Source organism: Stylophora pistillata, chromosome 5, assembly GCF_964205215.1.
Source record: "Stylophora pistillata chromosome 5, jaStyPist1.2, whole genome shotgun sequence".
NCBI lineage: Eukaryota > Metazoa > Cnidaria > Anthozoa > Scleractinia > Pocilloporidae > Stylophora > Stylophora pistillata.
The window spans coordinates 9689016-9697703 of record NC_142523.1 but is presented as its reverse complement, the minus strand read 5'-3'; the positions used below and the strand labels follow the sequence as shown (position 1 = coordinate 9697703).

Below are 8688 nucleotides of genomic sequence, written 5' to 3'. Positions count from 1 at the left end.
AGATATCCAACGAGGCGCGTAGCGCCGAGTTGGCTATAATCATCTCATATCCAACAAACGCGAGTGGAATAATTGTTTTATTAAAAACACTGCATTAAATTATTAAATTTTATTAAATCCTTAGCTCCCTTTCAATTTTAAGCTTATGCGTACGCTTACCATATCGTAGTTTATGGTATATTGGCTCATATACCATAATGGCTAAGCCAATGAAAAGTCTTGAATTGCATTATCCAATGATCCAGTTTTCAATAAACTGGGATATCCGTTCAGTGGGGTGGCTATTGGATGAGACAATAGGGCGTCCTGGATTACCGGGTTTGTGTATTTTGGGTAAGATGTAAAATCGTCCTGGTCTTACGTCAGTCTGCAAGAGGTATTGTTTTGTTGTTTCGTTGATGATTTGGTCGTTATGCATCCTGTTAACATAAAAGGTAACACGTTTTTGTATATCAGCAGTGATGTCGTTTGTCAAGCGTTTATAAAATATAGTGTCAGAAAGTTGTCTGTTGTATTCATCGCTGTATCAGGTTGTGTCCATAACAACAATACCAGAACCTTTGTCGGCGGGTTTTATAATTATGTCTTTACGTTCCTTAAGTGAGCGTATGGCTTATCGTTCTGTAGGAGTGAGATTGTCCCGGATTCTTTTAGGTTTGTGTATCAACAAGCTCGTGTTCACACCGCGAAAATGACTGATAAATGGAGTATGATTAGAGCCATGCGGATTCTGTGCATTCGCGCGGTTTTTGCCAAACGGAACTATAGGTTTTATCTATTGTTCTAACAACAAATCTTTTCAACCACCAAAACGCAACACCGTCGACTACAGAAGTGCCATTACTTAACTCCTTTAATAATTAGCCTACTTAGTTAAAGATTACAATACGTACAGCACGCCAAAAGTTACTATGGTTGTGATGATTTAAACTATGAACAATTTTCAAATTTTAAAGAATTACTTCGATGTCAAAACTAGAAATTAAACTTAATAGCTTCTAGAGGAACCATACTCCGAGAAAAGTACAACGTTCATTGCAATAAAGTCACAGACGATATTTTAAAATCCTGACAGCCAGTGACAGGGTCTAATTCAATATTACATAGACAAAGTTGAATAACATCTGCGCATGTCACATAGACGCCTATAAATCCATAGCAACAGTATGTATTTAACAATTATTCCACTCGCGCTTGTTAGATATGAGATGATAGATAGCCAACGAGGCGCGTAGCGCCGAGTTAGCTATAATCATCTCATATCCAACAAGCGCGAGTGGAATAATTATTTTTTTATTAAAAACACCCCCACGATATTAGACAAATCTTGTCTTCTCTTCTTTTTAGCTCCCTTTTAATTTTAAGCCGACGCGTACGCTTATCATATTTGTAGATTATGGTATATTGGCTCATATATCATAATGGTTAAGTCCATAAAAAGTCTTGAATTGCATTATTCAACGATCCGGTTTTTAATAATAATTGATATGGCGCAATTTTTAAAAAAAATTGAAAGGATTAATCCTTGATACTTCAAAACCACTTTTTTTTAAAGCAAAATATGATAAAACTATCGCTGGGGACCGCCCAGCTGACGTGTCGAGATCAACGTAGCCGAACTTACTCCAAATGCATTTTGACGATCGAACTTCGATGATAGACCGGTTAATATCAGCAAGGGAGAAACTATGGTGTGCAAACGATATTTTGTGCCCGTTGTGAGAGACATCTGAGGTGAAAGTTTGAAGCGTAATTTCTCTACTAGCGTCGTGATCTAGGGGGAAAACCACAGCGTGTTTCAGTTTTTTAAATATTCTGCCATTTTTAGTCTAACGTTGCTATGGTTTCAAGAGTGAGCCTCAAAAGTTCTTGAGATTTGAATGGGTTTTTAGCTCTACCTTTCACAGATCGGCTGCGGCACGTGTCAAACGCAACTGACTGCACTCTAATTGGCCCTTTAACTTGTAATGTTGATCGCTAGAAATCTGGCTTACAGGGAAATTGTCTGTGGTTTCTTAAATTTTCTACATTACAATGCACCACAATTAGATGTTGCTTGACTTAATCTGTATAAGTATGTTGTAAACTGAAGTCTTGATATCTTTCTTTGAACTCTCAGTTCCGATTTGATCTTCGCTGATCTACGAGTAACGAGCCTAACGCTTTAAAGAATTACGAATTTATGATTATTAAACTTTATGTGTTGCCAATATTCAGTTCTGCCGTACGTAGCTGAGCAAGTGCATTCTGAACAAATCTCACTTCATTATCTTCAGGGCCAAAGTTCTTGACATAAATCGACAATGCACGACCGTAACATCCGTTTGCTTCTTGGCTGAGACCGAGATAATTGTGCACAGCGCCCAGGCTTTTGTAAGTATCTGCCACCTTGACGTGTTCCGGACCGAATATTTTAAGGCGAATATCCAGTGCTCGCTCGTGACAGTCTTTTGCTTGCTCTAGGTCACCCAGCTGCCGGTGGACAATGCCCAGGTTATTGTGAGACATTGCGACATAAACATGCTCAGGTCCGAGCTTTGTCAGCTGAACATCCAGCGCTCGCTCGTGAAATTCTTTTGCCTGCTTTAGGTCACCCAGCTGCCGGTGGACAAGGCCCAGGTTATTGTAAGACGTTGCGACATCAACATGCTCAGGTCCGAGCTTTTGCAGCTTAACATTCAGCGCTCGCTCGTGAAAGTCTTTTGCCTGCTTCAGGTCACCAAGCTGCTCGTGGACAAGGCCCAGGTTATTGTAAGACATTGCGACAGAAACATGCTCAGGTCCGAGCATTTTTAGCCAAACATCCAGCGCTCGCTCGTGACAGTCTTTTGCCTGCTTTAGGTCACCCAGCTACCTATGGACAAAGCCCAAGTTATTATAAGACGTTGCGACATCAACATGCTCAGGTCCGAGCTTTTTCAGCTTAACATCCAGCGCTCGCTCGTGAAATTCTTTTGCCTGCTTTAGGTCACCCAGCTGCTGGTGGACAAGTCCCAGGTCATTGTAAGACATTGCGACATGAACATGCTCAGGTCCGAGCTTTTTCAGTCGAATATCCAGCGCTCGCTCGTGACAGTCTTTTGCCTGCTTTAGGTCACCCAGCTGCTCGTGGACAAGGCCCAGGTTATTGTAAGACATTGCGACATCAACATGCTCAGGTCCGAGCTTTTTCAGCTGAACATCCAGCGCTCGCTCGTGAAATTCTTTTGCCTGCTTTAGGTCATCCAGCTGGCGGTGGACAAGGCCCAGGTTATTGTAAGACGTTGCGACATCAACATGCTCAGGTCCGAGGTTTTTCAGCTTAACATTCAGCGCTCGCTCGTGAAAGTCTTTTGCCTGCTTTAGGTCACCAAGCTGCTCGTGGACAAGGCCCAGGTTATTGTAAGACTTTGCGACAGAAACATGCTCAGGTCCGAGAATTTTCAGCCAAACATCCAGCGCTCGCTCGTGACAGTCTTTTGCCTGCTTTAGGTCACCCAGCTGCCTATGGACAGTGCCCAAGTTATTATAAGACGTTGCGACATCAACATGCTCAGGTCCGAGCTTTTTCAGCTTAACATCCAGCGCTCGCTCGTGAAATTCTTTTGCCTGCTTTAGGTCACCCAGCTGCTGGTGGACAAGTCCCAGGTCATTGTAAGACATTGCGACATCAACATGCTCAGGTCCCAGCTTTTTCAGTCGAATATCCAGCGCTCGCTCGTGACAGTCTTTTGCCTGCTTTACGTCACCCAGCTGCTCGTGGACTAGGCCCAGGTTATTGTAAGACATTGCGACATCAACATGCTCAGGTCCGAGCTTTTTCAGCCGAACATCCAGGGCTCGCTCGTGAAAGTCTTTTGCCTGCTTTAGGTCACCCAGCTGCTCGTGGACAACGCCCAGGTTATTATAAGACGTTGCGACATGAACATGCTCAGGTCCGAGCTTTTTCAGCCAAACATCCAGCGCTCGCTTTTGACAGTCTTTTGCCTGCTTTAGGTCACCCAGCTGCTCGTGGACAACGCCCAGGTTATTATAAGACGTTGCGACATGAACATGCTCAGGTCCGAGCTTTTTCAGCCAAACATCCAGCGCTCGCTTTTGACAGTCTTTTGCCTGCTTTAGGTCACCCAGCTGCCGGTGGACAATGCCCAGGTTATTGTAAGACATTGCGACATCAACATGCTTAGGTCCGAGCTTTTTCAGTCGAATATCCAGCGCTCGCTCGTGACAGTGTTTTGCCTGCTTTAGGTCACCCAGCTGCTGGTGGACAGTGCCCAGGTCATTATAAATATCTGTTTTTCGTAATTCATTACTTGGGTCTCTTAAATTGACGATTGCTAGGACTGCTGTAAAGTAGCTTCTCGCCGCTGGATATTGGGATTGCTTGCGGCACATCTTTCCGAGAGTTGTAAAGACTTTAGAATAGTCCTGGAAAGTCAGGTTATCAATTTGAGCCATTTGAGATATTCTTTCTTCCAAAGAAAAATCTTCAAAGTCTGTAATCACTTTTGCCAGGTGAGGAACAATTTTTGTGCCAACGACTAAAGAATCTTGATCCTCGAATTTGGAGAAGGATGAAGCAGCTCTTAGTATGCATTTAATTTGCTTATTCTTTGCAGATTTCTTTCTTACTGAATTAACAACGTAATGGACGACTCCATGCACTCGAATGTAAACACCGCTCTCCTCTTCGTCAAACAACAACAGTGGGCATCGACTTATCTTTACCCCAATCGCATCTTTATCTTCCAATTCCTTTTCCATTTCCATGATGTAGTCGACGACAATATCTTTTAGTATTGGGTGTGGTGCACAAAGAGAGAGAAAAATGAACAAGTGATCTAGAACTCTGTCAGATTTCATTACCTTTTCCAAGGCGAGTGTTGTCGCTGTGGTCATTGTTTTTGGGTAACTCGGGTTTGTTTCGGCAAGAATGCTCTCAATTGTACCTCGGTGGCCTTTTTCAAGTTTCTTCAGAAAGTCAGTCCAGCCGAATTTTGAAGCTATTTTACTTTCTCGAACTTGTTTTACATATATGGCGGCGCTGGCCAAGGCCAATGGCTGGTAGTCCAAAGTTCGTGCAATTTCTTTTTCTACCTCGTTATCAGTGACACCAGAAAGGAGCCTTAACAAGGAGCTGGCATCATCAGGTAGCATTCCTTTGGTTACTGAGATGTGCTGAGTGAAGGAGCTTTTTAGAGGAATAGACTTGATGTCTTGTGTTGTTATCAGCGACTGGCCCCTCGCCCACTGTTGGTTTTCTGGACCTGGCAAATACGTATGTACATGAGACAAACTAGTGACATTATCAACTACCAGCAACCACGACGTGTAAAGCTCAATTTTTGCGCTTATTAGCGTCTTGAGACTCGCAATTTTTTCGTCTGTACTCAGATCTTTGGAATTACGCGTGTCTGTAACTGAGTAATCTGGACATTTACAATGTCGAGCGAAGGAGACATACGATTCCAAAAGTGTTTCTGAACTTTCTGCATTAAGCGTCATGACAAATGAAATCGCAGAGGGAGCGCTTGGCTGCTAAACGGGCCAGCTGAGATTTTCCACTTCCGGGGTTTCCGGATAAGTACAAGGTGCTTAAGCTGTCTTTGTTGGCATCTTTGAGTTTTATGAGGTGTTGTGTGATTTTATCAACCTCCGATCTGCGAGGGAAGACATCATGTGTAGGTCCAGGAGGGAGAATACAAAATGGGAAGACTTTGGTTTGCAACTGTTCTTCAAGGGTCTGTCGTTGATTCTCTTTTTCTTCAAGTTTTGCTTCGTTCTCTATAGCTATTTGTTGAAGGTTGTCAACTTTCTCCAGAACATTTCTTAACTCTTTCGTGGGGAAACTTGTCTGAGTTTGGATTGCACGGATTTGTAGAGTGGGGAGACCGAGTGCGTGATATGCAGTATGCACCTTTAAAATCGCATCTTGAAAATCTCCGCTGGATAGGAAGCCTCGTGGTCTATGCGCAAAGTCTTCATTACGAAATTTTCTCAGATCATCCACATTTGACTGAACAGCTGGATGGAGACTGTAGATGCAATCGGAATAAAGAATGGCATAAAACAGCATGGTACAATCCCATTCCGCTCTGTCACCATTGATCATAGTTTTCAAGAGAAGGGCGTTTCTTCTTCTGTTTCGTGGGGATTCATGGCTCTCAAAGTCCATTCCATTTTTCGGTTCATCTTTCCATTCTCCCAGTGTTGCTTTGTGGCGATTATCCCATTCTTGTTTGAAGATTGTTCGAAGGCCTTCAGCTAGTACATCGGTGACAATGTAACAGATCCTGTAGTAATTCAATTGCTCCTCAGTATATTCCATTGGAGCGGCCATATTCAATCAGACCCTTTCGAAAACAATGTCGCCATTAGTCAAGTCAGTTAGTTATATCACTTTGTTTATCTTTTCTAAGGACTAAGAATTTTTAAACTTATCTAAACATTTCCTACGATTAAGTTGGGTGAGACATGGACAAGCTTTTGGGACGGGGATATGACCATAAGGTTGTCAGGGGCAATTTTATTCGTTTGGTAACCAGATCTCAAAAGCTGTGCGTCGCCAACTGTCAAACTTGGAAGGGGGTCTCAATGGGGTTAACCGTCAACCGTGAAATGGCCAAAATATCAACCGTCAACCGTCAAAAACTCAATATTTCTATCGTCAACCGTCAAATAAGCAAGCCAATGTTAGCCGTCAAATGTCTCAGATATCCTTAATTAAGAACTAAACAATTGCCTAAATTGGGGTCAACATCTGTTGTTTATACATTTACATAAGTCCTTTAACTCCGCGACCAAACTGACTTCCGGTGTGGAAACACCTCCGGTGTCGAAAAACGATAGTCATCTCTAACAAATAGGTGTTACAAATTAACAGTTCTAAACAACCACGTCATTATGAAAAATGACAGCCCAATTTGACCGCCCAATTTGCGCGTTTAGTTGGTCTTATAAACGACATTCCAAAAAATTAACCGTTAACCGTTATATGACCTAAAATTTAATCGTCAACTGTCAAAAGGGTTTCTTTTAAACCGTTAACCGTCAACGTGACCTCCATCTTGGAAAAAAACTTCGCCTATATCAAAAACAACAACGACAAAAATAATATTTTAACCTCAAAACTTGGTCGCCAAACTTTCGACGCTTCTCACTCAACTGAAAATGGTAGTACGCATTTGTTAACTGATAAGTTTTTGCTCTCCCTTTATACTCTTTCGTCTCCGATAGAGTGCAAAAGGGGGGAGGGGAGGGAAGTGGGACTGTAGCAAACTCACTGCCAGAGCTTTCTGGGGGGATAAAGTAAATTGTACTGTGATAAAATACAGTCATTTTCACATTCCCACACAGATAAAAGATTTCCCCAACCCGTCATGAAAAGAAGAACAGTTTGCAAACACACAATTTCTAAGCGAGTTTACCAAGCTTTTCTGGCTTTGCATCTCTTACAACAATGACAAAGATCGAGGCCGCGGAACAACATACCCCTTAAGCGACCTGGTACTGGCTCGGCCAATCCCAGCGTTCATTTAGACGCAGTATTAGCCAATTCGTGTATTGGCAACTCGTTACCACTAATTCATTTAATTGATTCAACAGTCTTTAACTGGCGTCAATCGAATACGATTCAAGTTTCCAAGAGTGCTGAAATTCAAATTTAAAAAATCTGAACAAAACTTTTAAAATATTTTAAGGTAAGAAAAAGCTTGTAAGAGCAATTTAAGTCGTCACATAAAACGAGGTAGTGGTTCATCGTTTTTTTCTTCCGTTTCCGCATTAGTGATCATACCGAGGTCGTTATCATCAATATGTAATCTGCGAAATTGTCTTGAAAAACGACAAATAATAACCGACACTATAGCTAGCGAGAAACCTTTCTCTCACAAAAAGATAAAATCACATATTAAGTGTCATGTTCAGACACCAAACTTTTTACGAGAAATATTAAATATTGTTATATACCTAGACTTTCACTCAACTAAAGGAGCACTGTGTGTCCCTCCCGCTTCCTAAACGTTTAACCGTTTCTATGTTGTAAATTGACATATCAGCTCGTGGCTATGGGCCGCGTGCTCGTGTAGCACTCTTTGCACATAAAATAATTAACAATCCAACAGGCATCCCGGCAAGTTTTTTCTTGAACTCTGCCTCTAGCTTCTGACGTCGATAGCCATTACACTAGATTTTTATCTAACCTTAACTTCCGTAGGCCTCTAACACATAACAATTATGGAGCTTCTACTTTTACTTTCATTGCATCGAAAATATGAGAGGCTATTCCACTGCATCCAAAAAAATTAGGTTATTATCGCTTCTCCAAATAATTCAAGCTATATCTTCTAAATTCGCAATCTGCTTCTTAGAATGCATTGATTCAGTTTACTTTAGTTTCTTTGTTCTTAGTCTTTGATTTTTTGATTCATTAAAATTCACGTATCTACCAATACTTGTTACTTTGGCACCTTTACTATGAGTACTTATACAACTGCAATGTAAAAAAAAAAATTAATTCTCCTTCTTTTAAACTTAATTTAATTTTTATTTATTTATTTACTTGTTTACTCATTTCTCTTTTCTCTTTGTTTATAATATTAACTTTGTATAAATACCTTGGTTAGTGTAAATATAGAATTAAAGTAAAGTAAGTCATGTGTAAATGTTAAGATACACCAGTTAATTACACGTGACAGTGGCCAACTCGAA

General features: G+C 41.3%; 1 pseudogene; it reads right to left on the bottom strand.

Moving 5' to 3' along the window:
- Positions 1-835: 835 nt before the first annotated feature.
- LOC148730166 (uncharacterized) lies at positions 836-7192 on the bottom strand (annotated as a pseudogene).
- Positions 7193-8688: the final 1496 nt, after the last annotated feature.